This window comes from Oryx dammah, unplaced genomic scaffold, assembly GCF_014754425.2.
Source record: "Oryx dammah isolate SB20612 unplaced genomic scaffold, SCBI_Odam_1.1 HiC_scaffold_15, whole genome shotgun sequence".
Lineage (NCBI taxonomy): Eukaryota > Metazoa > Chordata > Mammalia > Artiodactyla > Bovidae > Oryx > Oryx dammah.
In genome coordinates, this window is record NW_024070199.1 from 18,938,273 (window position 1) to 18,965,864 (window position 27,592).

The 27,592-nt window shown below is 36.9% G+C and overlaps 1 long non-coding RNA gene across 1 annotated transcript; it reads right to left on the minus strand.

The window, feature by feature from the left end:
* Positions 1-5,980: 5,980 nt before the first annotated feature.
* Positions 5,981-6,277, minus strand: LOC120874286. The gene is made up of 2 exons (XR_005723626.1): positions 6,224-6,277; positions 5,981-6,019 (listed from the first exon to the last, which is right to left on the minus strand). It is a non-coding gene; the product is annotated as an uncharacterized LOC120874286 (long non-coding RNA).
* Between the last annotated feature and the right edge of the window lie 21,315 nt (positions 6,278-27,592).

A 27,592-nucleotide genomic window follows, 5' to 3' on the forward strand; every position in this document is an offset into this window, starting at 1 on the left:
TAAATATATAATTTATGCTATTAAAATGTTTTAAAATATATATTTTGTTATATATTTATAACAATATTCAATATATATTTTGCTTCCTATTTTTTCCACTCAGTGTTGTGTAATCTAAATCTAGTTCATTTTACCTATTGAAGAGAATTTTTTTTTTATCACTTCACATAACTACTCCATTCCTTTTTTCAGAGACATTTCAGTTTTTAATTTTTGGCTAATATGCACTTAGTCATACCAACTATTCATCTGCACACTGTGAAAGAAGTATTGTATCAGGCAGAGTTACAGCCAAAGAAAATGCTATTCAGCTCTATACCATGTGGAAAATTGAATTCAATTCTTCTGAAACAGAGGAGTTAAAGGGTACATGGTCAATGGGGTGGGCTAACACAATGAATCATTTCTGAGTTTTCAGTTCTTTATTTCTATAATTAGTTCATCTGTATTGCTAACCGGCCTTATCAAAAGTTAGGTTCCTACCATTCTACAGAAGCTGGGAGAAAGGTATACTCTTTTCTTGATGATTTCAGATGAATGGCTCTCAGATTCTCAAGAAAGTTATCCCAGAGTTGTAAAACTAGCAGGAGGGTGGGAAAAGATTTACTCAAAAGGGCAAAAAAGAATTTATAACTGCAAGTTTTTTCAAATAAATATAGGAAAAAAATGTGTTTAAGAAGTCAGTTACCTATGCTTGGGAAATAATGTGTAGTCAAACTTCAGGGAATATTAAGGCCTCCTTGGTTATTTGGATATCTAAATGAAATTGCTATTCACTGGGTATGTGTACCTTCAATTTTGATAGATATTGCTAAATACTGAAAATATTTTAAAAATTTATATTCCAATCAGTAGTTTATAAATGCTATAATTGTCTACAATTATTGCAAACATTTTTTAATCTGGTCATATAGTTTTTAGAATTATGTTGGTATTTCTTTTTGAGATATATTTTCTTGATTCCTATTTATATTGTCATATTTGTGTCTATTAGACTCTCCTCTTTCTGAACTGACTTTTCAAATCCTTTTCATATCCAGAATTTTCCATTAGGTTGTATGTATCTTGCTTCTTGGCAGGAATTTTTTAGATAATCTTGATAACAGTCCTTTGGTCGATTAGTGTGTTGAAAATATCTTGCCCAACCTCTGATTAGTTTTTTCAATTTTGCTTGGTTCGATCCCTCAGTTGAGACGATCCCCTGGAGTAGGGTACAGCTACCCACTCCAGTATTCTGGCCTGGAGAATACCATGAAGTGTATGTAGTCCATGGGATCTCAAAGAGCAACCTTCACTTTTTCAGTTTTTACATAGAAAAATGTATTGCTATTTTTTTTTCAATCTCTGAGAAGTCTTTGAATTTTGCTTAATTTACACAGTGAAGAAAGCTGAGCGCCGAAGAATTGATACTTTTGAACTGTGGTGTTGGAGAAGACTCTTGAGAGTCCCTTGGACTGCAAGGAGATACAACCAGTCCATTCTGAAAGAGATCAACCCTGGGTGTTCTTTGGAAGGAATGATGCTAAAGCTGAAACTCCAGTACTTTGGCCACCTCATGCGAAGAGTTGACTCACTGGAAAAGACTCTGATGCTGGGAGGGATTGGGGGCAGGAGGAGAAGGGGACGACTGAGGATGAGATGGCTGGATGGCATCATGGACTCGATGGACATGAGTCTGAGTGAACTCCGGGAGTTGGTGATGGACAGGGAGGCCTGGTGTGCTGCGATTCATGGGGTTGCAAAGAGTCAGACACAACTGAGCGACTGAACTGAAACTGAAACTGAAAAATGTATCAATGTTACAGTGGAGTCAAATTTATCATTGACATCGAATGGGGTCAAAATTTATTCATCATTTCCTCTACACTTTTTACATGAGGCATTGAAGCAATTTCTTCATATCTCAAAGTCATGAAGATCACTACCCAACAATTTCTTCTAAAAAATTTATAGCAAACCATTTGCATTGATGTTTATCTTTGTTCAGAATATATAGTGTGTATGGGATATTTTTTTTCTCTATTCATGTGATATGTTGTTTTTATGAACTCTTTATTAACAGGTGCTCTATTTATCATATATTATAGTGCTAATCCTTCAATCCTATGTTTTAATATATTTATGTTTTGTTCTTTTTTCCTTGTCTCCTTGCATTTTTCAGTTGCTTTATTTAATCTCTGTATAATACAACTCTGTCTTTTTCATACCTGGCTTGTTTACAGACCACTGGTATGAAGTAATGGGCTTCCCTGGTAGTTCAGCTTGTATGGAATCCATCTGCAATGCAGGAGACCCCGGTTCAATTCCTGGGTCAGCAAGTTTCCCTGGAGAAGGGATAGGCTACCCACTCCAGTATTCTTGGGCTTCCCTGATGGCTCAGATGGTAAAAAAATCCACCTGCAATGCAGGAGACATAGGTTCAATCTCTGGGTTGGGAATATCCCCTGGAGGATGGCATGGAAACCCACTCCAGATTCTTGCCTGGAGAATCCCCATGGACAGAGGAGCCTGGCGGGCTACAGTCCAAGGAGTCAGACACGACTGAGAGACTAAGCACAGTACAGCACAATGACAAAATAGGCAAAACATTTACTCTTCTGGGGTTGACATTATTGTGGAGAAAGATAGGCAATAAAATAGATAATTTAAAACATAACAATTTCTGTCAAACCTCAACATGAATCAGCCATAGGTACACATATATCCCCTCCCCTTTGAACCTCCCCCCACCCCCCACGTCCCTCCCTACAGGTTTGACAGAAAACAACAAAATTCTGTAAAGCAATTATCCTTCAAAAGAAAAAGAAAAAAAAAACATAGCAATTTAAGCTTCAGAGATAAATGAATCAAGGAAGGATTGAGAATGAAAGAAATTAACTTTTTTAAAGAATGAACAGCATATTAATCATTGAGAGAATTATATTTAAGGAAGGTGTAATGGAGGTGAGGAGTGAGCCATGTCTGTATTTGAGGGTAAGACTAACGAGTACATTGAAAATCAAGGAGACAAGATCTGAAGCAGGAACTTGCCTTGTGTGTTTTAGAAATACCCAGATGGACAGGACAGCTGGAACAGACTGAGACACCATTTGGTAGAAAATTTTAACAACTTTCACTTTTACTTTGAGAGGACATCAAGAGTCAGCACAAGACTTTTGAGCAAAAGAATGAAAATTGCACTTATGTATTGAAAGGAATATTTTAGCCACAATGTCAGCAGTAGAGAGGTGAGATATGGGAAGAGCAATAGGAAGAAAATTTTGGAATCTGTTGTAACAACCCAGATATGAAGGTGGTGAAATGACCATCAAATAATATACATATATATTTTTTAACACATTTAAATTTTTTACTTAATTCACTGATTAAAGATAAAATCAATAAGATGCTGCTACCAGTTTAAAGGAATATGCAAAGGATAGCGACATACATAGAGCAAAAAATGAACTTACAGATAGATATAAAATTGATGTTTTGGGTGGTGTATTAGTCTGATGCGAAGAACTGACTTATTGGAAAAGACCCTGATGCTAGGAAAGATTGAAGGCAGGAAGAGGAGATGACAGAGGATGAGATGATTGGGTGGCTGCACCGAGTCAATGCACATGAGTTTGACCAAGCTCTGGGAGGTGGTGATGGATAAGGAAGCCTGGCAAGCTGCAGTCCGTATTGTTGCAAAGAGTCTGACTGAGACACTGAACTGAACTGATTTTCTTTGTGGAAATTTCCCTTTTTAAATTTTCTCCACTTTCTACTTGGATTTTTTGACCATTTTACAACAGAAGTTTAAGAATTCTTTATTTTTGATACATCTTTGATAGATGCGTGGTTTACAAATATTTTCTTGAAGTCTATAACCTGTTTCTTTCCTCTTGAACTGCCTTTTGTAGGTCAAAATTTTGCTTTAATTTTTATTAATTCCAGTTAATCATTTTTTTGTCTTGAGGATTATGTTTTTGGATTTATGTCTAAGAAATTTTCACCAAGCTCCAATCCCAAAGATCTTTTCCTAAGTTGTTGTCTAAACATTTTATCATTTTCTATTCTACAAAGCTTGCTATTTGAGTAAATTGTTATGAGTTATGAGATTTGATAAAGGTTAATTAATTAATTTCCTTTTGGTTTATAAAATGCTTATGAGTAAGCATTTCAGTTTAGTCACTCAGTCGGACACAACTGAGTGACTAAATTGATTAGTTTCTTATTGTTGCAATCACAAATTTACTGGCTTAAAACAACAAATTTATTACCTTACAATTCTAGAGGTCAGGAGTCTAAAATGGATGGACAGGTCTGTTTCCTTCTGGATGATCTAGGGGAGAATCTGCTTTCCTGCTTCTTCCAGCTTCAAGAGATTGCATTCATTCTTTGGTTTATGACTATGCATCACCCCAACCTCAGCTTCCATTGTAACATCTCCTACTCTAACACTGACCCTACTGGTTAAAAGATTCTTGTGATTAGATTGAATCCTTCTGAATAATATCCTATCTGAATAAATCCTCCTGTTCTCAAGATCATTAACTTATCACATCTGCAAAACCCTTTTGGCCATGTAAACTAATATATTCCCAGGTTACAAGGATTAGAAATGGACATTTTGTGGAAAGCATTATTCTGCCTACCAAAATGGGGGGGTCAATTGTTCCTTTTATCATAGAGGATTAATTTGCACATATAAGATTAAAATCATTTGCACTGAGGACTTTAGCTGTCCAGTGGTTAAGACTTTGCCTTCCAATGCAAGTGGTCAGGAAGCTAAGCTCTCACATGACTCACAAAAAACATAAAAGAAATATTGCAACAAATTCAATAAAGAGTTTCTTTTTAAGAAATGGTTCATTTTTTTTTAATCACTTGTATTGATATTGGTTATTTACAGTTTGTGTGTGTGTGTGTGTGTGTGTGTGTGTGTGTTCTGTTGCTTAGTCATGTCTGACTTTTTGCGATTCTGTGGACTTTAGCCTGCCAGGTTTCTCTGTCCATGGGATTTTTCCAGCAAGAATACTGGAGTGGGTTGAAATAATACAAGGGAGAGAAAGCATTTTATTTTGAATCATAAAATGAATGAGTGAAAAATAAAAATGACAGGAAGGTTTTTGATCTGAGAGTTAGAAGCATATTCATTTTGCATGTTTCTTTGAAATACATAATTATAGAACTATTAGATATAGAAACTGAAAGTGTTAGTCATTCAGTTGTGCCCACCTCTTTGCAATCCCATGGACTGCAGCCCACTAGGCTCTTCTGTCCATGGGATTTTCCAGGCAAGGATATTGGAGTGGGTTACCATTTCCTTCAAACTCAGATCTCCAGCACTGCAGACAGATTCCTTGCTGACTGAACTACTAGAATTAGATACAAATGTAAATGGGCTGACTGTATAGACATAATTGTTTCATTGAAAAATATTGCCCTTTTAATTTTATTTTTGAAAGTCATTTGACAATTCTTAGCTCTTTCACTCTGCAAAGGAATTCTTATAGTAACTTATTAAAATCTGTAAAACTCCTGTGATATTTTGACGATCATTCTTTTGAACATATTAACAATTTTACTCTTCTAGACTGTCAGGGAATGTTTAACAGGAGGATTCCTACCTGCTTTTTATCACAAGTCCTTTGTATCTTTTTAAGTGGAACAGCACGCTGCTCCCAGGAACTGGGGTCATTGTGTGAGACAGGCTTGAATCTCCCTTAGTAAACATTCTCTTTACGACAAAACTGCTTAGTCTCGATCCCCTTTCTTGAGATATGGATTGTCTCCTGACCTTGTGACCATCAGCATCCCTTGTTCCCTTGGTAACAGTTACTGTATGTTTGGTTTTCTGAACTTTATCATTGATGAAAGAAACTTCTTGTACTACAGCCTATATATACTCACAGAAAAATCATTAAAGCACTTTTGCTCCATTAGAGCTTGGGTCCCTGTGTCTGTCTGTCTGTCTTTCTGTCTATCTTTCTGTCCATCTTTCTGTCTGTCTTTCTTTCTTTCTTTCTTTCTTTCTGTCTCTCTCTCTCTCTTCAGCTGATTCCCTGGAGCGCAGAGACCTGTCTTGCTCACTCTCCTGCCCAGGCTTCTAAGACTCTCTCGAGAAGGCACACTGTGCTTCACCCCCTCGAGAAGGCGCCCGGTGCCTTCGTGAGAGACACAAGTCCTATGTCAAGGACTTTATTGGTTTTCTGTGTAAACCAGGGAGTATCAGGCTCTTTCTCTCTTTCACTTTCTTATCATTGCCTCCAGACCACCAGGTCTGGTCCATTAGAGGACCCCAACACTAGACCGTAAAACACTAACTGTTTTGTTGTTGTTTAGTCACTAAGCCATGTCCAAAACTTAAAACCCCATGGACTGTAGCCCACCAGGCTCCTCTATCCATGGGATTTCCCAGGCAAGAATACTGGAGTGCATTGTCATTTCCTTTTCCAGGGAATCTTCCCTTCTGAGGGTCAAACCCAAGTTTCCTGTATTGGCACATGGATTCTTCACCACTGAGACACCTAGGAAGCCCCCAAATACTAAATACTTACCTAGAAATGTCTTCTCCATACAGCAAATTTTATGTTTCTATTGCCTAAACGTAAGTCTGCAAACTGAGATTAATTTCAGATAATTCACATTTTCTTTGGGCTAGCCTTTTTTAAGATTTTAAAATTAACATTCGCATTTAAGTAAAATATACACAGTTACATATTTAACCAAAACCTGGAAACTGTGACTTAGGTTTTTGCTAATCAAAACAGAAGAAAATGAATTTTAGAATCTAATACAAAGCATTCTTTAACAAAAGAATTTCCAATTAAAAGAAGCAAAATTACATGAGAATAAGTCATTTAGATGCTTTGACTAGAAGCTCAAAAGTAGATATAATTTGATGCAATAGCCTTTATAATTAAATGTTCCATCATGGCCTACAGAAATAATTTCTACTTGATGAATGTAGTAATTAAGAAATATTTCATTTAATTGTTACCATTGGGATTGGGTTAGATTTTTAGATAATTTTAAATAGAGAACTTAAATTGCCTGGGATAGTTACAAATTGGGGTAACAAAAGAAAGTCAGGAGTATGGCAAGCTGTATATTGTCACCCTGCTTATTTAAATTATATGCAGAGTACATCATGCAAAATGCCAGGCTGGGTGAATCACAAGCTGAAATCAAGGTTGCTGGGGAAAAATATCAACAACATCAGATATGTGGATGATACCATTCTAATGGCAGAAAGTGAAGAGGAACAAAAGAGCCTCTTGATGAAGGTGAAAGAAGAGTGGAAAAACTGGCTTGAAACAATATTCAAAAAAACTAAGGTCATGGCATCCAGTCCAATCACTTCACTGCAAATAGGGGAAAAATAGGAGGAGTGACAGATTTTATTTTCTTAGGCCCCAAAATCACTGTGGACAGTGACTGTAGCCATGAAATAAAAGATACTTGCTCCTTGGAAGGAAAACTATGACAAATCTAGACAGCATATTAAAAAGCAGAGAAGTCACTTTGCCAACAAATGTCCATGAACTCCAAGCTATAGTTTTTCCAGTAGTCTTGTAGGGATGTAAAGGTTGGACCATAAGGAAGTCTGAGCACTGAAGAATAGATGCTTTAGAATTGTGGTGTTGGAGGAGACTCTTGAGAGTCCTTGGACTGCAAGGAGATCAAACCAGTCACTCCTAAAGGAAATCAGTACTGAATATTCACTGGAAGGACTAATGGAAGAAAAGTTATGACCAACCTAGACAGCATATTGAAAAGCAGAGACATTACTTTGCCAACAAAGGTCTGTCTAGTCAAGGCTATGGTTTTTCCAGTGGTCATGTATGGATGTGAGAGTTGGACTGTGAAGAAAGCTGAGCACCGAAGAATTGATACTTTTGAACTGTAGTGTTGGAGAAGACTCTTGAGAGTCCCTTGGACTGCAAGGAGATCCAACCAGTCCATTCTAAAGGAGATCAGCCCTGGGTGTTCTTTGGAAGGAATGATGCTAAAGCTGAAACTCCAGTCCTTTGGCCACCTCATGCGAAGAGTTGACTCATTGGAAAAGACTCTGATGCTGGGAGGGACTGGGGACAGGAGGAAAAGGGGAAAACAGAGGATGAGATGGCTGGATGGCATCACTGACTCAATGGACGTGAGTCTGAGTGAACTCTGGGAATTAGTGATGGATAGGGAGGTCTGGCGTGCTGCAATTCATGGGGTTGCAAAGAGTCAGATGTGACTGAGCGACTGAACTGAACTGAACTGAATGCTGAAGGTGAAGCTTCAATACTTTGGCCTCCTGATGCAAAGAACTGACTCATTGGAAAAGACCCTGATGCTGGGAGAAATTGAAGGCCAAAGGTAAAGGGGGTGGTTGAGGATTGGGATGATTACATAGTCGCACTGCTCAATGGACATGAATTTGAACAATTTCAGGAGATAGTGGAGGACAGAGGATCCTGGTGTGCTACAGTCCATGAGGTCACAGAGTTGGACAGTGACTGAACAACAACAATTAAAAATTGATGTATCAAAGAAAGTCAATGAAAATATTTTCGACTATTTCAAATGAGACAAAGTTTTGAGAAAATATGAATAATTTCATAATTTCAGGACAGAAACAGTTTTAAAAATTCTTAAATTGCCATGATTAATTCTTATTTCACTAATTGGATATAATTTTAATTAATATATGCATAATTTAATGGCTCAGATCTTTACTGATATAAAATTACTTTTAATAAAATTAAACACCTTGTTGTTTTTCAGTTCTAAGGGAAGAAAAAGTGAAAGATCAGAAACAGTTATTGCTCCAAGAGAATATCTCCATTATGTTCCACTGATAAAAAAATGTATTTCCATGTATTTATTCCATTTACTAGTAAAAAATAAAAAAAAAATGCTACAGTGATTAAAAATTCTAGTAACTTAAAAACTATAACATATGTTAAAAAGATTCATTAATCAATTCCCCATTTGTGCTATTAAAAGAAACGAAGATGATTCTATTGGTGAATTTTCAGTCTCTTCCTCACAATGTGTGCTGTGTGTTTAATATATTGTATATATATAAATAAATTGTGCAGTTACAATACTAAAGTTGCTTTGTTAAAAGCTGCACATTAGGTGGAAAATACTCTCTTAATATGTGATTTAGTAACGAGAGTGTAGGGAATTTTGTTGTTTGGTCACTCAGTCGTGTCCAATTCTTTGTCACCTCATGGACTGCAGCCCACCAGGCTTCCCTGTCCTGCACCATTTCCTGGAGTCTGCTCAAACTCATGTCCATTGAGTCAGTGATGCCATCCAGTCATCGCATCCTGTCATCCCCTTCTCCTCCTGCCTTAAATCTTTCCTGTCATCAGGGTCTTTTTCAATGAGTTGGCTCTTCTCACCAGGTGAGAGAAAAGAGGAAAAGAGTATGAAGAAAGACAGTACTTAACATTTATTGGGAACTTAATGTGAGCAAGGCCTAAATTTAAGTAATGTGTATACAACATTCAATTCTTTAGATTACATCATAAAGTAGGTAAAATAAAGTCAGTAACATAGGCACAAATATGGTACATAGAAACTTAGCAACTGGAAGAGCTGAGGTTGTAACCAGGCAGAACACTAACACAGACTCTCCTATATGTCTACTCTAAAATCAATACTACAATGAGGAATCACCTTTCACCAGTCAGAATGACCATAATGAAAAAGTTTACAAATCACAAATGCTGGAGAGGGTGAGGAGAAAAGGGAACCCTCCTAAGTCATTGATGGAAATGGAGAGGTTACTCTCCATAGTGGCTCTCAGAATTCATAGAGGCTCCTCAAAATTCTAAAGTAGAGTTGCCATTTGATCCAGCAATTCCACTCCTGTGCATGTATCTGGACAAAACTCTAATTAGAAAAGATGCATGCACTCATGTTCACAGCAGCTCTATTCACAATAACCAAGACATGGACACACCTAAATGCCCATCAACAAATGAATGAATAAAGAAGATGTGGTATATATACATACATTCATACATACATACACACACACTCAGTGGACTACTACTCAGCCATCAACAAGAATGAAATAATACCATTTGCAGCAATGTGGAGAGAATCAGCGATTACCATACTAAGAGAAGTAAGCCAGAAAGGAAAGACAAATACCATCTGATATCACATATCTGAAATGTAAAATATAACACAAATGAACTTGTCTATGAAATAGAAACATATTCACAGTCTAGAGAACAAACTTGTGGTTGCCAAGAGGAAAGAGGGGAAGGGTGTTGCAGTGACAAGGAAGAAAAAAAAGAAGAGGAATGAGTTTTTTTCTTTCCCTTTCTTGAGAACAAAAAAGAAAGAGAACAGTGAGCAGGCCCAAATATTCCTAGTTTTATTCTTTCTTTTTCTGTTTCTGTTTTTACTTTAATTGTGCCTATCTCTGCATATCTGTAAGTTTGCTTTTCTGCCCCCTAACTCTGCAGGAGCTACACTTCACATATATTTTACTTTGACTCTATATTAAATACATCCTATATCTGGTGTTTACCCTTACAACACTCTTCCCCTATAGTTGTTCTTTTTTTACAGGTCAGAAAGAGTGGATTCACGTCAATGTATGGCAAAACCAATACAGAATTGTAAAGTAAAACTTAAAAAAAATTAATTAATTAATTTAAAAAAAAAAAAGAAAAAGAAAGAAGGCTGCAGAGCCATTGAACTCCAGACTCAGTTACTGGGTTACTGATACCAGCCTATGACTGTCTTGCCAACAAAGATCAATCTAGTCAAAGCTATGGTTTTTCCAGTAGTCATGTATGGATTGAGAGTTGGACAATAAAGAAAGCTGAGTGCTGAAGAATTGATGCTTTTGAACTGTGGTGTTGGAGAAGACTCTTGAAAGTCCCTTGGACAGCAAAGAGATCAAACCAGTCAATTCTAAAGGAAATAAGTCTTGAATAATCATTGGAAGGGCTGATGCTGAAGCTGAAACTCCAATACTTTGGCCCCCTGATACAAAGAACTCACTGAAAAAACCCTGATGCTGGGAAAGATTGAAAGTGGGAGGAGAAGGGAAAGACAGAGGATGAGGTGGTTGGATGGCATCACTGATGTGATGGACATGAGTTTGAGTAAGCTCCAGGAGTTGGTGATGGGCAGGGAAGCCTGGCATGCTGCAGTCCATGGGGTCGTAAATAGTTGGACACAACTGAGTGACTGAACTGATGACTGTCTTGGAAACAATGTGAGAGGAAGGAATCGAGATCCTAACACCTTTGCTCCTCATCACTGACTCCCGGCTACAAGCCCTCATCTTATTTAAGCCCCTAGACTGCTCATGGAGGCGGGGCACAGTTCCTGAAGCATGAGTCTCAACCTCTTTTATTCAGCTTCAGTGGGCAGAGAAAGTCAAGATTTGGGCCAACAAGACAGAGAGGGATGGTTGGGAGTTTGGAACCAGCACCACAGGGAACTATATTCAATATCCATAGTAAATTATAATAGAAAAGAAAAATATAAATAAATTACATGACACCTCTAGATGCCTTTAGTCAAGGGTAGACAATCTCCAGTTGATCATACTTTTCAAAATTCCCTACTTTCTTACACCTTCACATAAGCATGCATTTATTTTCACCTTAAATACATTGAACAGAATATGTGAAACAAGGAAGGATTTCAGATTTAACATATGTAAATTAATTTTTTCTACAGGCCAGACTTTGCAACAAGGTCTGTCTTAGAGTGGGGTGGCCTTTATCTCCTTGTCTGTCACACTTGGACTGTATCTATGCGATTCTCTTGGCAAGAATACTGGAGTGGGTTGCCATTTCCTCCTCCAGGGGATCTTCCCAACCTGGGGATCTTCCCAACCTAGGGATCAAAATCACATCTCTGAAAGGTACCCTAAATTAACTTTCAGTCCAAGAAAATATGGTGTGCTTGTTTTCTAATCATATCTTCAAAACATTTAGCACAAGGAGACTGTGGTTTCTGAACCCTTCCTTCCTACATGGAAATTACATAAATGCTACCATTTCAGGGATTCAATAGCAAAGATGTTTTTAGTACTTATCTTTATATCAAACTGATACATGGCAACTAAAACTTGGTTACATTCAACTTTTTTTTCAAGAAAAATAGTCTTGATTTCCCTAATACTAACTGTAGTATTAGAGGCCTGAGACTATTTACAATTTCTGATCACTTTCATTCATATTCTAATGATAAAGAAAGTTTAATGTAATTCAGTATAGCCACTTCCTATTTATTATCTTTTAAAATTATCAAGATGGCTACTTACTGGTGATAGTTTGGAGAAGAGTTAAGAAAACAGCACACCAACTGAAATAAAATATGCTTCATATTTTATTAGCTGTGATTGAAAGATAACTCAAATTGTCCAATTAGATATATACAATTCAGATATGTTACCCATTGTCAAACTTCACTAGTAAATTTAATAAGTAATTCTGAGCCCCAGGAAAAATAGTAAGATCAATCTTAGATCTTTTCTGTCACCATAAGAATATTCTGTATCCCACATTTTTGTTACAAGGATCATCCCGCATCCCAACCCACATTTCTTATGTCTCCAGCTTTGGCAGGCAGGTTATTTCCCTCTATGGCTTCCCTTGTAGCTTGGCCAGTAAAGAATCCGCCTGCAATGCAGAGACACAGGTTCAATTCCTGGGTCAGAAAGATCCCCTGGAGAAGGAAATGGTGACCCACTTCAGTATTCTTGACTGGAGAATCCCATGGACAGTGGAGCCTGGTGGGCTATATAGTCCACGGGGTCGCAAAGAGCTGGATACGACTGAGTGACTAAACCACCACCATCTTTACCACTAAAGATGTGGTACCTGCAAAGCCAGTGTCAGCCAGTGTCAAACTTCACTAGTAAATTTAATGAGATAAGTAGTTCAGAGCCCCAGGAAAAGCAGTAAGATATATCTTAGATCTTTTCTGTCCACATAAGAATGTTCTCTAACTCCTGTTTTTGTCACAGATCTCTCTCAATGTTGCAAACAGAGCATTACTTACAGAGAATGAAGCAACTCTGCTACATCTCCATTTTATACTCTGATAAGTATAATATGACATTTTATAGGGATGTATATCATGCAATTCTATATAACCCATGTTTATTTATCATACTCAATACTCTATATAACAGATTCAACCTTTAAAAACTTTCTATACCTATGTATTTTCCCACTAGTAACTGACATCAGTGTGTTTGCTAATAGGTCTGTCATTATATTTAGTAATCATCTCCATTCCTCCCTCTCCTCCTTCCTCCATTCCACCCACCTCCCTGCCTTCTTTCCTCTCATTTTTTTCATTTATACTTTCATGGTTGAACTTTCACCGGAAAAGTAGGAATTGGGTTTCAGTTTTGCTGCTAATACTTTCCCTTCAGCATGCAAAAAGACAAACAAAATACAAAAACAAAGAACACATAAAGAAACGAGGACAGGTCTTCTGAAATCTCAACTCATATTAAGCATACAACATGCCTCCTTCAAGCCCTACAGAGCAATGAGGTTATAAAAACTAGGTCTATTGCATGTGTTGACTTAAATATTTGTAACCTAAAAGTTGAGAGTTATGTTTTATTCAGTGGGAATTTTTAGGACTTCAAGCCCGGGGGGCAGCATATCAAGTGACCCTGAAAGAACTATTACGGGAAAGAAAGGGGAGGAACCAAACTGTACAGAAGCTTTGCAGCAAAGTACAGGTAGACTGCACATCAAAAGACTATTGTTAATTAGAGAAAACCATGTTACCCAAGTTAAGGAATTTAGTGCTTTCCCATGTATGGGAAGATCCAAGACTCTGGGCTTGTTGGAATCATTTATTTGATATGCATCTCAGCTATCTTGGGCCAATGGCTTGTGTTTTTAACTACCCCGAGCTTCCCTGGGGCCCACCACAGGGGAATGACTACAGTCTGAAGGCTGCTGCATGGCAGGTTTACTTTTCTTTCCTGTATCCCCTCAGGGCTTACTAGCTCACACCGGAGGGCTGCAGTCACTGATGAATATGACATGCTTGTTTACTGATATGACAGGAAATATTCCACTTCTTATATGGCTATAGAATTTATGTGAAATCATAAAAAAAGCTGATTCAATTGAAGCAAAATAAAATGGTGGATGTCAGAGGCTGAGATGAGGGAGAAATGGGGAAATACAGATCAAATTTTCACTTACAAGATTAAGTTCCAAGGCTCTAATGTAAAACATGGTGACTACAGTTATTATTGTATACTTGAATGTTTCTGAGAGTAGATCTTAAGTGGTTTTATCACATACACAGAAAGTTAATTATGTGACATGATGGCTGTGTTAATTATCTTGATTTTGGTAATCATTACATAATATATATGCCTATAAGAAATCATGTCATACATTTTGAATATATACAATTATATTTGTCAATTGTTTCTCAATAGAGTTGGGGAGGAAAACATTATCTGCATCAGGAATCTCTTGTGAATATTAAATTAAAAATATATATATTTTAATCTAGATTTGAAAGAGGTAGATAGAAGCAGTAGCAGATTACAGGCAAAAAAGCCCAAATCCTGCTTCAGTATTACTCATAAGAAACAACACTGATAATGAAAGAAAGGGAAGTCATAAACAGATGAGAAATTATAGAATATATAAGATTGTCTGCTCCATTGGGTGTGTCTCTGAAGGAAAGGCAAAGGTTATTCCAGATTCTCTGAATTAGGAAATCAATGGTAGAATCTGCCTAGCATTTCTGTGCTCAGTCGTGTTTGACTCTGCAGTCCTGTGGACTATAGCCTGCCGGGATAGCCTGTCCATGGGATTTTCCAGGCAAGAATGCTGGAGTGGGTTGCCATTTCCTACTCCAGGGGAATCTTCCTGACCCAGGAATTGAACCTGCATCTTTTGATCACCTATATTGGCAGGTGGAATTTTTACCTCTAGCGCCACCTGGGAAGCCCAGAATCCACCTAGGTGAGATTGTTATTATTATTATATATATTTATTTTTTACAAAAATAAAGTTGTGTGTTTATTTTAAATAACATTGATGCCACTTGCTGACTGAAAAAAAAAAAAACATACAACCTTAAAGTTGAGAATTATGTTTTCATCAACGGATGTATCAAGGGCTCAAACCCAGCACCCAAGCTCTCAGACAGCTCAGAGGGACTGTTCTGAAGAGGTAAGGGTAGAGCCAGGATATATAGAAGCATTGCACAAACTAGGTAATTGAACATCAAACGATTTCTGTTAATTAAAGGACAAAGAAACACCTCAAGTTAATGAATTTAGCTCTTTACTATGTGTGGGAAGATAGCAAGAGCCTGGGCTCATTTGAAATCATTCCTTTGATATGAACCTTAACTCTGTGAGGCCAGTATTCTGTTTTTCTCCATCCCAAATTCCCTCAGGGAGCACAGTCATGGTGACTGCGGCTGCTAAACGCTTGATAGTTGCAACATCCTTTCTTTACTATATGTCAGGGGATAGTCTGCTACCTACTCAGGATTAGAGTTCCTCTTATGCTCAAGAGCAAAATATACTTTATGTAAGACCAAAGCATTCAAAGAAATAAACTATTTTCTTGAAATTGAACCACCTGTGTAAGATAAATTAAACCTGTAAGAGTTGTAGCATAATTAAAATAAAATAGGTATGCTAACAATGTGACTTTATGTTACCATAAATCAAATGAGATAGTAGAAATTGGAAAACATCTATAATGGAGAAAAAAAAAAACACGACAGTGCAGTTTGAAATTAGCATTATAGTTATTGGACATTTATTTTCTAGATTTAGAAACAAATTGCATATAAGGAAATGGTTTAAATGAAAATTGAATATGAAGTATTCTTTCATTTTTGTTATAGGTATATCTGATGAGATCTCTGTCCTTTCCTGCTATGAAATTCACTGTTTTATGTGTCTGTCACATTGAGAAAAATTAAATTTCACTTTAATCTTACCAAACTATTTAATCAATTTTATTATGCCTACAAGAATTTATCTTTGAATAGCTTGTCAAAAGTTCTTGGCAAAAAAACTGACAAAGAGTAACATGATTAAAATGCTACATAAAAATATTATCACATAAATTAATTTCCATAGTGAATGAAATATTCTATATTCCCTTAAGTTCTTTATTCATTTAAGTTTTGCATACTTTTAAATACATGTTGTGCTGTTCTGTTTCTATTTATAGTATAGATTCCCTCTCATGATTTAATAACATATCATTCCATGTGGATCACAATAAACTGTGGATAATTCTGAAAGAGATGGGAATAGCAGGCCACCTGACCTGCCTCATGAGAAACCTGTATGAAGGTCAGGAAGCAACAGTTAGAACTGGACATGGAACATGGACTGGACAGACTGGTTCCAATTAGGAAAAGGACTACGTCAAGGTTGTATATTGTCACCTGGCTTATTTAACTTATATGCAGTGTACATCATGAGAAACGTTGGGCTGAAAGAAGCAGAAGCTGGAATCAATAACCTCAGATATGCAGATGACACCACCCTTATGGCAGAAAGTGAAGAGGAACTAAAAGAGCCTCTTGATGAAAGTGAAAGAGGAGAGTGGAAAAGTTGGCTTAAAGCTCAACATTCAGAAAACGAAGATCATGGCATCTGGTCCCATCACTTCGTGGCAAATAGATGGGGAAACAGTGGAAACAGTGGCTGACTTTTATTTTGGGGGGCTCCAAAATCACTGCAGATGGTGACTGCAGCCATGAAATTAAAACACGCTTACTCCTTGGAAGGAAAGTTATGACCCAACCTAGACAGCATATTACAAAGCAGAGACATTACTTTGCCAATAAAGGTCCATCTAGTCAAGGCTATGGTTTTTCCAGGGGTCATGTATGGATGTGAGAGTTGGACTATAAAGAAAGCTGAGCACCGAAAAATTGATGCTTCTGAACTGTGATGTTGGAGAAGACTCTTGAGAGTCCCTTGGACTGCAAGGAGATCCAACCAGTCCATCCTAAAAGAGATCAGTCCTAGGTGTTCATTGGAAGGACTGATTTTGAAGCTGAAACTCCAATCCTTTGGCCACCTGATGCAAAGAGCTGAAATTTGAAAAGACCCAGATGCTGGGAAAGATTGAGGGCAGGAGGAGAAAGGGACGGCAGAGGATGAGATGGTCGGATGGCATCACCGACTCAATGGACATAAGTTTGGGTAAACTCCGGGAGTTGGTGATGGACAAGGAGGCCTGGCATGCTGCAGTTCATCTGGTTGCAAAGAGTCAGACAAGACTGAGTGACTGAACTGAACTGATCATTCCATTTAGCTTATTCATGATAATTTATCCTAAACTTCCTTTCTGTCCCTCCTTTTGTCCTTCAGGAGAGCACTGAATTGTCCTTTGTTTTATAATAGACTGTTGCTGCTGCTACTGCTGCTGCTGCCGCTCAGTCAATTCAGTCGTGTCTGACTCTGCGACCCCAGAGAAGGCAGCCCACTAGGCTCCCCTGTCCCTGGGATTCTCCAGGTAAGAACTCTGGAGTGGGTTGCCATTTCCTTCTCCAATGCATGAAAGTGAAAAGTGAAAGTGAAGTCGCTCAGTCATGTCTGACTCCTAGTGACCCATGGACTGCAGCCTACCAGGCTCCTCCATCCATGTGATTTTCCAGCCAAGAGTACTGGAGTGGGTTGCTATTGCCTTCTTAGCCTCTAACTATTGTCTCCTTTATCTGTATCATTAATTTTCTGTGTTTATTCTATCATTTTCTTTCTCTTTTTTCTTACAAGATAATGAATATAGTTCCCTGTGCTATAAGTAGGTCCTTGTTTATCTATTTTACATACAGTAGAATCTGTTAATCTCAAACTCTGAATTTATCCCAAGCTCTGAATTTATCTCTCCCCACTTTCCCCCTTTGGTAACTATAAATTTGTTTATGTTTATGAGTCTATTTTCATTTTGTAAATAAGTTCATTGGTATCATTTTTTAGATTCTACATATAAGTGATATATTTGTCTTCGTCCGTCTGACCTCACTTAGTAGGATAATCTCTAGGTCCATCCATGTTGCTGCAATTGTCATTTTTGTATTCCTTTTTTATGACTGAGAAATATTCCAGTGTGTGTTTGTGTGTGTGTATACACACTACATTTTCTTCTTTATCCATTCATCTGTGATGGACAAATTAGTTTCTTCCACGTCTTGGCTATCCAGCTTTTATAAAGCTACTATTTTCACTGGACATGTCTTCACGACAAACATTTAAAAAAACTTATTCCTCAACCTCACATTCATTGACTATTTCCTGAATTATCTCACATCTCAAAATATTAGCTTAACCTTGCTATCTCTACTGCACAATTCATTCTTTCCTCAACTTATTCCACCCAGCTTATAAAAGGTCTGATGACAATTATATTGTCAATTATATAAAAGTCAGGGGATAATCTTTATTCTCTTCACACTCAATTTTCCAACAGCATTTGATATTATTCCATCTCCCTTCTTTTTTGTAAGGTTTTGTCTTCTGGATTTCCCTTGAAACTATATCCATCTAGTATTATTCCTCTATCATTCTCTGCTTCATCTCACTTTTATCTTCTCCAAAGACCTCCAAATGTCTGCTTGCTCCAGTGCTCAGTATCCAGTACTCTTTTATATTTGTAATCTCATTGAATGTCAAACTTTTAATAAGATGTGTAACTTGATGAATTTCTAACCCCCATTTCTATCCAGAAATTCTTCCTGAGCTCTGAGGTATTGTATCTAACAGTCTCTTTGACTTCTGCATTTAAATATTTATTGCAGTTCTCAAATTGTTAAATCAGAACTCTAGGTGTATAAACCTCCCTCAAATTGCTCCTCTGAGTTCCATTTCATTTGTACATTCAAATGATATTTTGAGTGCAAACGTGCCAGGCACCAGTGGTATACCTAGGGAAACACAGAAGGAATTGTCTGCCTGGTTCAGGTAATTAATGGATGTACTGTCTAAAAAGAAGTTTTAGGGGCAGTCCTAAGATGGTGGAGGAATAGGACAAGGAGACCACTTTCTCCCCCACAAATTCATCATTTGAACACTGAGCAAATTCCACAAACAACTTCTGAATACTGGCAGAGGACATCAGTTCAGTTCAGTTCAGTCGCTCAGTCGTGTCTGACTCTGAGACCCCATGAATCGCAGCATGCCAGGCCTTCTTGTCCATCACCATCTCCCGGAGTTCACTCAGACCTATGTCCACTGATTCCGTGATGCCATCCAGCCATCTCATCCTCGGTCGTCCCCTTCTCCTCCTGCCCCCAATCCCTCCCAGCATCAGAATCTTTTCCAATGAGTCAACTCTTCTCATGAGGTGGCCAAAGTACTGGAGTTTCAGCTTTAGCATCATTCCTTCCAAAGAAACTCTAATCAGAAATCTTTCAGCAAACAAAAGCCCAGGACCAGACAGCTTCACAGCTGAATTCTACCAGAAATTTAGAGAAGAGCTAACACCTATCCTACTCAAAGTCTTCCAGAAAATTGCAGAGGAAGGTAAACTTCCAAACTCATTCTATGAGGCCACCATCACCTTAATACCAAAACCCGACAAAGAGGCCACAAAAAAAGAAAACTACAGGCCAATATCACAAAATTCTAGCAAACAGAATCCAACAACATATTTAAAAGACCATACATCATGACCAAGTGGTCTTTATCCCAGGGATGCAAGGATTCTTCAATATCCACAAATCAATCAATGTAATACACCAGATTAACAAATTGAAAGATAAAAACCATATGATTATCTCAATAGATGCAGAGAAAGCCTTTGACAAAATTCAACATCCATTTATGATAAAAACCCTTTGACAAAATTCAACATCCATTTATGATAAAAACCCTTCAGGAATAGAAGGAATATAACTCAAGATAATAAAGCTATATATGACAAACCCACTGCAAACATTATCCTCAATGGTGAAAAATTGAAAGCATTTCCCCTAAAGTCAGGAACAAGACAAGGGTGCCCACTCTCACCACTACTGTTCAACATAGTTTTGGAAATTTGGCCACAGCAATCAGAGCAGAAAAAGAAATAAAAGGAATCCAGATTGGAAAAGAAGTAAAACTCACTGTTTGCAGATGACATGATCCTACACATATAAAACCCTAAAGACTCCAGAAAATTACTAGAACTAATCAATGAGATCCAACCAGTCCATTCTAAAGGAGATCAGTCCTGAGTGTTCTTTGGAAGGAATGATGCTAAAGCTGAAACTCCAGTACTTTGGCCACCTCATGTGAAGAGTTGACTCATTGGAAAAGACTCTGATGCTGGGAGGGATTGGGGGCAGGAGGAGAAGGGGACAAGAGAGGATGAGATGGCTGGATGGCATCACCGACTCGATGGACGTGAGTCTGAGTGAACTACGGGAGATGGTGATGGACAGGGAGGCCTGGCGTGCTGCAATTCATGGGGTCTCAAAGAGTCGGACACAACTGAAAGACTGAACTGAACTGAATCAATGAATATATTAAAGTTGCAGGATATACAATCAACACACAGAAATCCCTTGCATTCCTATACACTAACAATGAGAAAACAGAAAGAGAAATTAAGGAAATAATTCCATTCACCATTGCAACAAAAAGAATAAAGTACTTAGGAATATATCTACCTAAAGAAACAAAAGGCCTATATATAGAAAAGTATAAAACACTGGTAAAAGAAATCAAAGAGGACACTAATAGATGGAGAAATATACCGTGTTCATGGATTGGAAGAATCAATATAATGAAAATGTGTATACTACCCAAAGCAATCTATAGATTCAGTGCAATCCCTATCAAGCTACCAATGGTATTTTTCACAGAACTAGAACAAATAATTTCACAATTTGTATGGAAATACAGAAAAACCTCGAATAGCCAAAGCAATCTTGAGAAAGAAGAATGGAACTGGAGGAATCAACCTGCCTGACTTCAGGCTCTACTACAAAGCCACGGTCAGTACTGTGTACCATCAAGACAGTATGGTACTGGCACAAAGAAAGAAATATAGATCAATGGAACAAAATAGAAAGCCCAGAGATAAATTCACATGCCTATGGACACCTTATCTTCGACAAATGAGACAAGAGTATACAAGGGATTAAAAACAATCTCTTTAACAAGTGGTACTGGAAAAACTGGTCAACCACTTGTAAAAGAAAGAAACTAGAATACTTTCTAACACCATACACAAAAATAAACTCAAAATAGATTAAAGATCTAAACATAAGACCAGAAAGTATAAAACTCCTAGAGGAAAACATAGGCAAAACACTCTCCGACATAAATTACAGCAGGATCCTCTATGACCCACCTCCCAGAATATTGGAAATAAAAGCAAAAATAAACAAATGGGACCTAAATAAAAATTAAAAGCTTTTGTAAAACAAAGGAAACTATAAGCAAGATGAAAAGAGAGCCTTAAGAGTGGGAGAAAATAATAGCAAACAAAGCAACTGACAATTAATCTCAAAAATATACAAGAAACTCTTGCAGCTCAATTCCAGAAAAATAAACGACCCAATCAAAAAATGGGCCAAAGAACTAAACAGACATTTCTCCAAAGAAGACATACGGATGGCTAACAAACACATGAAAAGATGCTCAGCATCTCTCATTATTAGAGAAATACAAATCAAAACCACAATGAGGGACCATTTCACGCCAGTCAGAATGGCTGCTATCCAAAAGTCTACAAGCAATAAATGCTGGAGAGTGTGTGGAGAAAAGTATAAAGCCCTTTTATACTGTTTTTGGGAATGCAAACTAGTACAGCCACTATGGAGAACAGTGTGGAGATTCCTTAAAAAACTGGAAATAGAACTGCCATATGACCCATCAATCCCACTGCTGGGCATACACACTGAGGAAACCAGAATTGAAACAGACATATGTACCCCAATGTTCATCACAGCACTAGCCAGGACATGGAAGCAAGCTAGATGTCCATCAACAGATGAATAGATAAGAAAGCTGTGGTACATATACACAATAGAATATTACTCAGCCATTAAAAAGAATAAATTTGAGTCAGTTCTAAAGAGGTGGTCGAAACTGGAGCCTATTATGCAGAGTGAAGTAAGCCAGAAAGAAAAACACCAATATACTAATATACTAAAAACACCAATATAACTAACACCAATATATGTATACTAACACATATATATGGAATTTAGAAACATGGTAATGATAACCCTGTATGCAAGACAGCAAAAGAGACACAGATGTATAGAACAGTCTTTTGGACTCTGTGGAAGAGGGTGAGGGTGCGATGGTTTGGGAGAATGGCATTGAAACATGTATATTATCACATGTGAAACGAATCGCTAATCCAGGTTTGATGCATGATACAGGGTGCTCGGGGCTAGTGCACTGGGATGACCCACAGGGATGGGATGGGGAACACATGTACACCCGTGGTGAATTCATGTCAGTGTATGACAAAACCAATACAATATTGTAATTAGCTTTCAATTAAAATAAATAAATTTATATTAAAAAATTTTTAATAAAAAGTTTTAAACCTCACAGAGATATCTAAATCAGTCTACTTCTAAACCATGCAAAGGAAACCTAAATAATGTCTGTGATAAAAAAAATTATTCCTCCTTGAAAAAAATTGTTATAAATTCTAAGTATCTTCTATGATTACCATTGATTTTCATATATGTAAGTTTGAACTAAGATTTATTTTCTTCATTTATCTTGAAATAAACTTCTTAGCCTATACACAAATTAATTAGGATAACTCCCTGTTGACAGACACATACAGACTCAGATTTTCTGATTCCTGTGGAGAGTATGCAATGCTTTAAATTCATCTAGCCTTGTTTCAGATGCAAAGATGCATCAACACTCTGTGGCATTACATATTGTTGCATGTAAGCAGAAAGTCAAACACTGGTATCAGAAAGATTATAAAGGAAAATCTGCAGTTACTGAAATTCTGAAATTCTATAGGAGTTTTTGGGTTTTAAATTTTTGTTCAGAATTTAAAACAAGGAAAACAGTTTAAATTGCTATTTTGTTTGGGATGGACATGTACACACTGCTATATTTAAAATGGACAACCCACAAGGACCTACTGCATAGCACATGGCACTCTGCTCCATGTTATGTGCCAGCCTGGACAGGAGGGGTGTTTGGGGGAGCATGGATACATGTATATGTATGACTGAGTCCCTTCACAGTTCATCTGAAACACAACATTGTTAATCAGCTATGTAAAAAGCTGAAAATATGGAAAAAGTATTAATTTTAGTTGATATGAAAACAATTTAACTAAAAGTAAACACTGCCTTTAAAACTGAAGATTATTTTTCTTAATTATGGAGAATTATGTTCTAATAATGAGTTAAGGAAATAATACTTACTGGGTATTGTATAATTATTGTTTAAAACAATTCTGTCAAACAGAGGATCAGTTGATTAAAATTATCAAGTGGTTTATTATGCCATGCACACTACTGGCAGGTCAGCCTTTGAAGAAACAAGAAGTGCAAAGAGGACAGTGAGAACCCCAAATTTCAGTTATCACTAGGTCCAGGATCTCCACTGATATTGAGAACTTTCTTGCTTCTGCTCTCCTCTTAGTATTGGTTTCATTCTGTGGTCAGTTTATTCCAGGTGACCATAAAAGATGGATGCAAGCAAGTCCAGCTTTGAATACTCTGATAGCTTATAATTCTAACAGTGAGAAAGATCATTTCTTTCCCAGCACTTAAATACCAAATGTTAGGTATGCATCTCATTTGCTTAGGTAAGGTCACACTCCAATCCTCAAACCAGTAACTGGGAGCACAAGGACAGAATACTATTATAAACAAGCCTGCATTAAGTCCTGCTACCCTCCCCCCCAACCCCCCACCCTAGCTTTTGTGTGTGTGTGTGTGTGTGGAGAGAGAGAGGAGGATTCTCCGTGATGGAGAGACTTATTCTAACCATGTAGATACCAGTTTTAGTCGCTCAGTCATGGCAGACTCTTTGCAGCCCATGCCAGGCTCCTCTGTCCTTGGAATTCTCCAGACAAGAATACTAGAGTGGGTTGCCATTTCATCCCTAGAATTAGTTTTCAGTAGAAAATCAAAAGAATGCTTATTCCAACTACATGATGGAATAAAAGAAGAGATAAAGTAAAACATAAAATGTGCTTCATTGTAAGCATCTTTTAGGAACGTACCTTTTTCTTTCTGTGGATATTTACTTAAGAAACACTCAAGAGTATCTTTATGGAATCAATATATATGTACACATATTTCACTGGCTTTATTAACAATGTTTATTGCCATATTGTTTTCTTAAAGAATGATACAATTTGCAAAACATGGAATATCTGAATGAATCACTTCCACATTAATTTCACCATTGTTAAAGAGTAATTATTTTGTGTTTTCCCTAAATTAATATATATAAACTATGACTCATTTTTAATAATGTAATTTTTAAAATTCCTAACAGAGCCATTCCTAGTGTGGTCAAACATAGTTTTATACATATTATTTCTCAAATGAATTGTTTCTTTATGCCTCTTGTCCATTTATCTATTTCAAATGTTGTTGATCTTATACTATGAAAATGAATAAACTTCCTTATTCTATGACTCTTTTAAATTATTTTTCAGAAATTATCAGATATGAAGTAACTACTCACTGAACTATGTGCTGAAAATATCTAGTGAACAAGAAATTCTAGTCACAAGTTTCATGTACTTAATTTTATTGTAAAGGGCACTTACACTACTTAGAAATAAAATCAATGCTTATGGTCAAACATACAAATATTTCCTTTCTAAATTTCTAAAGATTTATATCTTTAGGAAATACTCCAACAACTGTAATTTATATTTCTCAGAGTGTTGTCTCCTTAAACACTTGCTTCAAAATAAGATTATTTGTCAGTATTATTGGAAATATGTTGTATAATCTAATATATTTGGACTAAACAAAGTTAAACATGATTCTTCCTCTGAATTTTTCATGTCTGGAACATGTTACTAAATAATGTGGAGCTCTGAGAAGTGAAATGGTCACTCATGGTTCCCAGTCTTACTTTTTACCAAGAAATCTCTTCTCTGGATCATTAATTAGGGTATATATTCGGTAGAACATATTCAGTAGCTTGAGAAGACTTACTATAGCATAGAATGTTTGATATTGAAGAAAAGGATTCAGTTCTTTTTCTATCTAGAGCATCTTTTGATAAGTGATATAAATTATAAATTATTTTCCCAAAATCTGTATCAATTTTAATATAATTAAATCTACTTTTCTCTGTTTTTTTAGGATTACTAGCATATACATAACATTAGATCTCTGGAATTTCTCTTTTGAGAGACAGCTTTACAGACACTAAAATATTTTAATAGTTTTATCAGCTTGCTCTTTTTACATTGCTTCTTTTTAAAAAATAATGTTTTTCTGAAATTTTTCCAATTTTTCAAAACATTTTAATATATAACTTTTCAACCTATAAAATTATCTTACTGGTATTACGTTTCTACTGTACTGAATTTATTGATTAAATTAGGGAAAATTCACAAAGGGAGAATATTTGACTTTTTCCTTCAAGATAATTATATGCCTTTCCATTATACAAATTTTAAATTCTTGCTAGGACCTCCTACTTTATTTTAATAACTTTTGGAAATGTTGGTAACATTATTTTGGTAATGGGCACTTTTTCTTTATATTGATTTTTAAGGTTTCTGCAATAATATATATGGAGGAGCCAGGAAGGCTGCAGTCCATAGGGTCGCTGAGGGTCGGACACGACTGAGTGACTTCACTTTCACTTTTCACTTTCATGCATTGGAGAAGGAAATGGCAACCCACTCCAGTGTTCTTGCCTGGAGAATCCCAGGGACGGGGAAGCCTGGTGGGCTGCCGTCTATGGGGTTGCACAGAGTTGGACACGACTGAAGTGACGTAGCAGCAGCAGCAGCAATAATATATACATAGGCGAGGTCACTTCAAAGCTTTTGTTCATTTATGTGTCTGTTTTTGTTTTAATACTATAGCAATTAAGGAACAGACTTAATTATTCATATCTGGAAAACATTCTGCAAATAGAAATCATATGCAATTGAACTGTCTTAGTTTATCTTTTATGACCAAATAAGTTATATATATAAAATAGAGATGTTTTCTTTGGACAGGATGATTTTATACAATGAATGACTATGGTTATAGAGATGTATTTCATATTTTACTCAAAACTACAAATACATATATATTTTTGTTCTTGTTCTGTTGCAAAGTCATGTCTGACTCTTTGCGACCCCATGGACTGCAGCACACCAGGCTTCCCTGTCCTTCCCTATCTCTCAGAGTTTGCTCAAATTAATGTCCACTGAGTTGGTGATGTTATCCAACCATCTAATTCTCTGGCGCCCCCTTCTCCTCCTGACCTCAATTTTTGTCAGCATCAGAGACTTTACCAATGAGCTAGCTCTTTGAATAAGGTGGCCAAAGTATTGGAGCTTCAGCACCAGTCTTTCCAATGAATAATCAGGGTTAATTTACTTTAGGATTGATTGGTTTGACTTTGCTGTCCAAGGGACTCTCATATACATAAATTTGAAGGACTTCCCAGGTGATGAGCTGGTAAGAATCCACCTGCCAACACAGGAGATACAGGAGATGTGGGTTTGATCCCTGGGTCAGGAAGATCCCTGGAGTAGGAAATAGCAACCCACTTCAGTATTCCTGCCTGGAAAATTCCATGGATTGAGGAGCCTGGCAGGCTACAGCCCATGGGGTTGCAACAAGTCAGACACAACTGAATACACAGAATGTATATAAATTCAGCTTAGTCAGTAGTTTTGAAACTGTCTTTAAAATTACTTTCTAAGATTTGTGGAGAGTATTTTCATTAAATTGTAGAAACTTTTAACATTGAACATGTAGCAATACACTTTTCAAAGAGTAAATATTTGTTATGATATCAGGCTTAAATTTAAAACTCTGTACTCAAGACAGTTTGGGGCAATAGAAAGACTGATGATCCTGGGTATAAGGAGTTATGCCTATTCTAGTAATTTACTTTGTGACATGAGGTAAATTACTTTCATATTCTACACCTTGAGTTTCCAAATGAATGCATGTATGGTGGACAAACACTTGTATCCTATGCGGCATTCTTCTGAGGAAACTAACATATCCCAATACTCAGTTACTAAGGCTATGATGATACTGAACCCCATCCTGAAGTCTAGAGCATGCTGGATAGCTCAGATATGCCTAATCTGAGCTCCATCGCAACAATCACATTTTCAGTGATTGATTATGACCCAGATGAGCCAACAGATTCAACCCTAAGACTTTTGCTCACAAATTGAAGACAAATCCTCCTCCCACTGAGATTTTGGAGGGGGTAGAATTTTAGTTTAGGTCTGGTGGACATATTTGTCATAATCTAGCAGAGGCTAGCTGAGAATAAAGCGAACATAGAGGAAAACAAGGTGGAAATGTTAGGTAGGTAGAATGGGAAAAAGGAGTCCAGAATGGCAGTGGCTAAAAGACAAAAAAGGGAAAAGCCTGAGAAAATAGAACAAAGGAAGGTCTGAGGACAGGAGTGAGGACTTCAGGTAAAACAAACAGCCCT